This window comes from Equus asinus, chromosome 27 (assembly GCF_041296235.1).
Source record: "Equus asinus isolate D_3611 breed Donkey chromosome 27, EquAss-T2T_v2, whole genome shotgun sequence".
In the NCBI taxonomy this organism is placed as follows: Eukaryota; Metazoa; Chordata; class Mammalia; order Perissodactyla; family Equidae; genus Equus; species Equus asinus.
In genome coordinates, this window is record NC_091816.1 from 10,178,963 (window position 1) to 10,184,327 (window position 5,365).

Below are 5,365 nucleotides of genomic sequence, written 5' to 3' on the forward strand. Positions count from 1 at the left end.
TGCATGTGAATTGTCCCAAAATAAAAGTATGAAAAAGAGGTCTGACTTCAAGTACGTTGGCTCCTCAATATATCCTCAGGAAGCTAAATCAACCCCAGTTTAAAAATGAAAAAATTGGGGCTCAGGGAAATTAAACAAATTTTGAAAATTCATAAGGATACTGAGAAATTCAGTTCTTGAATCTCCAACTTGCAAACCGCAATCCATCTTGTTTTGCTATGCTATGATCTTCTTGTGCATAACTCAATTGTTTAAATTCATTCAAGATGACAAAGATTTCAAACTGAGAGGGGGGATTTCACACAGCAACAGAAACAATATAAGGATGCTGAAGAGACAGCTGGCTCCAAGGCTGGTCACTGAAAAGAGGCATCATCATAGCCCATCTGGCCAATTTTGTTTTACAGAGAAAAGGAGGGAAAAGTTGGCTACCTTGGGCATAGGTCACATGAAGTTCCCTCAGAAAACACTGGCTAGATTAAGACAGGAAGCTGTAAGAAAAAAAAGAAGCCATATGAATCGAAACATCTAGAGTTTATTCACCATCAAACCCCAGGGCACTAGCAGTGCTCACACAAGCTATCACTTCTTAATTGCATCCAAAAGCGTCAGAAACGGGGAGCGATTTGTGCTGGGCACAAATCTGTGCTGGGCAGCCACTGTGTGGGCCTCTCAGGGAGCCGGGCGGTTTATACGAAGTGCAGAAGACACAGAAAACAGCAGCAGCTGGACCACAATTCTGGAGATAAATGACTCAACAGATGAAAACTCTCCCACTTCTTGCCTGGGCTTAACAGGAAAATGGGGAGAAAGACACCAAATTATGTTTAGGTTCATGTGTAAATCAGAAGTAATAGAACAAGGACTACAACGATGCTGGTTATCTTGAATTAACAAGGATCTTTTTATAGCCAAAAAGTTTGATAGATTTGGAAAACTCAGATAAGACGATTTAGAGCAAATGGATCAGGAAGACGGAAATGGAAAAACATTTCTCCCAAGGTGGATACGGAACATCAGGATTACAAGTTCTCATAAACCAGAGTTTGAGAAAATCTTTTTGGTCTCTTGGGTTTCCGTAGCCATCATCTAACCGCTCTGTTTGAAGTAGGGGTTTCATTGAATGACGATTCGGTTCTGCTGATCAGCTCTCTGCTCCAGGCAGAGGAGAGAAGCTGTTCAGATGCAGTCTGCAAATACTGAGCTGGCAGAGGCGATCCACAACAGGTTCCTGTGGACATTTGTTTTCTCCCTTTAAGGAAGCCCCTTTATTTTCCTGTAATTGTATCGGGTGAGAGGAAATGCAGAAGTAAATGGAACAGAAGCCAATCTGAATCTTTGCTGGCAGGCTTATTGTTTATTGACTGCTAGGCTACCTGCCCTGAGACAAATATAATTATGGAGCAATCATCCTGTGTTCCCCAGGGAAAGAAAAAAAGATCCAGGGATATATTGTGTCCTGCTGTTTAAGTTTACAAAAACTGTAAATTCAGATGGTCATAGTCACAGCATTAAAAAAGAAACTGGGCAATTATATGTGTTTCACTGAGAATTCAGTTGTTATTTTATCTTATACACCAGTATTTCTCAAAATTTAAAGGGCAAGTGGATCACTGGAGACGTTGTTAAAGTGCAGATTCTGATTCAGAAGTTATGGGGTAGGGCCCAAAGGATTCTGTGTTTCTTCTTTTTTATAGTTTTTTAAAAATTTTTAATGGCTTTATTAAGGTAAAATATTTTGTTGACATACAAACATTGTATATCTTTAACTTGTACAACTTAATGTTTTGATGCATATGCATTATGAAATGGTCTCCACAATCAAGCTAATTAATAGATTCATTGCTTCCACATAGTTAACTTTCTCTTTTTTATTGTTTTTTTTTTTTGTCATGAGAAGACTTAGCAAATTTCAAGTAAACAATACAGTATTGTTAACTACAGTCACCATGCTGTACATTGGATCTCAAAAACTTATTCATCTTGCATAACTGAAACTTTGTACCCTTCAACCACCATTACCCCATTTCCCTCTCCCCCAAGCCCAGTCCCTAGCAACCACCATTCTATTCTGTTTCTATTCTGAGTTTTACTATTTTAGATTCCACACATAAGTGAGATCATACAGATTTTGCTTTCTGAGTCCAACTCATTTCACTTAGCATAAGGTTCATCTATGTTGTTGCAAAAGGCAGGATTTCCTTCTTTGTAAAGGCTGGGTAACATTCCATTTTGTGCGTGCGTGTGTGTGTGTGTGTGTGTGTGTGTACGTGTGTGTAGACAGAGAGTGAGGCGGGGGAGAGAGACAGAGGAAAGAGAAAGGAGCAAATACAGCAAAATCTTAACAGTTCTTGACTCTAGAGGTATACATACACACCACGTTTTTATCCATTCATCTATTGACCGCCATTTAGGTTGTTCCCATATGGTGGCTACAGTGAATAGTGTTGCAATGGATAGTGCTGTATTCTCAGACCACACTTTGTGTATCGAGGTTCTGGTGCACAGTATCTGGGATACAATTCAAGTGTACAATCACTGTTTACAAGAGAACTGTGGGAGTCTGCTTTCTTTCTCAACTAGGTCCTTTTGTTTTCTCAATTTTATCATGAACATGAAACATACACAAAAGTTAGGAGAATAATTCAATGAACCTGTATACCCACCAACTAGAGTCAAGAACTACTAAATTTTTGCCATATTTACTCACCCTTCTCTTCTCTACGCCTCTTTCCTCCCCCCTCGCATATATATTTATATATATGCATATATACCTATACACATATGTTCTCCAAACCATATAAAGTTGAGGATATCGTGACACTTCACCTGTAAATACTTCATCATCACCTCCTAAGAGAATAACTTCAATGCAATTATTCCATTTCAGAGAGTAAACAATAATTCCAATACATTCTATATAATTCCAATAATTCCATAACATTTACTAATAGCCAATCCATTTTCAAATGTTTCCAATTGTTCAAAAATGCCTTTTATAACTATTTTATAAGACAAACAAAGATCTGATCAAGGTTGAAGCATTTCCTTGGTTGTTACAGAGCTCAATTTCGTCTTTTTTTTTTTGTTCTCCATGACATTGACTTTTTGAAAAGTTCAGACCGATTCTCTTTGAAGATGTCTCATAGTCTATATTTGCCGAATTGTTTCCTCACCATGTTTTGAATTTTGACCTTAATTGAAAATTATGCTTAGACAATTGAAGGACACAGTCACGTTAAACATTTGCAACAAGTTAAATATTTTTGGCAAGTGTACCTCATAGGTGTTGCATGCTTCATATTGCATCTCATCAAGAAGTTCATAAAGTCTGATAATCTCACTACTAGTGATGTTAACTTTGTTCATTTGGTTTCAGTAATAACCCAGATCTCTCTGTTATAAAAGTGTATTTTTCCCTTTGCAATTTAGCAATCAGTAGTTAATCTGTGAGGTGATACATTAGCCAATTGTGAATAGCCAGCTTCCAAACAACATTTTATCTAATGGCTTTAGCATTGATTGCTGACGCTTACCTGAATCACTGAGTCATTTATTTCAGTGGGATTGAAAATGGTGATTTTCTAATTCTACCATTCCTTCTACATTTATTAACTAGCATTCCCTTATAACAGTCAGTCCCTCCCCTCTCCCCAACCATACATTTCCACCATGATGAACGCATAACATTTTGTTCATTTACTGCATTGTAATTTATCAGTCATTATTCTTTTGATGCTCAAATTATCCCCACTTTGCCAGGGAGATACCCTTCAAGCTGACTTTTGTCTCCCTTAGACTTAATCTCATAAGTCTTTGAGTGCTTCCTTATTTTCTTTCCTTTTTTTTTTTGGTTGTCAAGTGATCCTTTATTGAAGTACTGTCCTTGCCAGGTCTTAACTAGCTGGGCATTCCACCGCACCACTGTTGATGTCATTGATGACATCATGAGGGTGGCGACCATCAATATTGTAGCCCACAGACTGGGCAGTCCCCAGGATCTCTTTAATGCTTCTGGAGAGTTCTGTGGCCAAGGACCGGTGCTGCATCTGTCAAGCAATGTTGACAATCTTGTCAAAGGTGATGTTTCCACTGTGCTTTATGTTTTCCTGCTTCTTCCTGTTTCTTGGTGGTTCTTGGAGGGCTTTGATGATCAGGGCAGAAGCAGAAGGTACCACCTCAATCTGAGCCTGTCCGTTCTGGAACGTCAGTTTCACAGTGATCCTCAGACCCTTCCAATCACCAGTTGCCTTGGTGATGTCATTGCTCACCTTTTTTGGAGACAGACCCAGGGGACCAATCTTGGGAGCCAGGGCAGACGTAGCACCTACACCTTGGGTACACGACTTTGATCTCTTTGGGGTCGAACTTGGGCAGCATGGTGGAGGCAGCTGGTGTCAGATGAACCCGGATTCAGGACGACCATAGAAAGTTGCACCTTAGCCTCCTCCAAGCTGAGTGGAAAGACGGCTTCCTTATTTTCTGGCACAAGATGTTCTAGGCCACCTTGTTCTTTCCCAGCCTAGACCTAGAATCAGCCACGTCTCCAAGGATCCCTGGTTGCCTTTAACGGAGAAGGACATTTAGAACCAAGATCTAGACACTAGGTGTGCTCACTGCTACTCAAGTGTCATTGTTTCCAGGTATGTTCGGTGACAGAGGTTAGAAATGTTCTGGTTTTTTTTTAATTGAAAGTTTATAGTGGTATTTCTAATTTGAATTTAAATTACAGGAATTTTTTTAAATTTTACATTTTATTTTCTTATAAAAACCTTAACATATTTACTTATTTGCTTTAGCTTATAATATATTTTAAAAGTTTCAAAATTACAATTGTTACTGCTAACAATAAACTACTGTGAAGTTGAAGATTTCTTTGCAGTCCTTTTATTACTAAAAGTGTAGAAAGTAGTGGATTCAAAAGTTACTTGAAATAATTATTTTCCCCGTAAGTTTGACATAAATTTGTATTTTTCTATTTGTGGTCAATTTTAGTTAAGTTTTGGAATATGTAAAGCATGTATGGCTTCAAAGTCAAAGCTGGACTCTCAAGGAAGTCTCAGCCCGTTTCCACCCGCTCCATCCCATTTCCCCCATCCCTTAGTGGCCACCATTTTCATTAGTTGCTAGTTTATCCTTCTTTTGATTCTTTTTGGAAAAAAAGAGCAAAGCTATCTATTTATTCTTATTTCCCCTCTTTTCTTACACAAAAGGTAGCATACTATATACTCTGCTCAATGTCTGGCTTTTTTCCGTTAATAATATATCATAGAAATCAACAGACATCAGTTCATAAAGATCCTCTTCATTTCTATCTTAACAGTGCATAGCACTCCATTTGGGGGATATACCAACGTTTATTCAA

General features: G+C 38.4%; 1 pseudogene; it reads right to left on the reverse strand.

Moving 5' to 3' along the window:
- Positions 1-3,896: 3,896 nt before the first annotated feature.
- On the reverse strand, positions 3,897-4,380 carry LOC106835410 (large ribosomal subunit protein uL11-like; annotated as a pseudogene).
- Between the last annotated feature and the right edge of the window lie 985 nt (positions 4,381-5,365).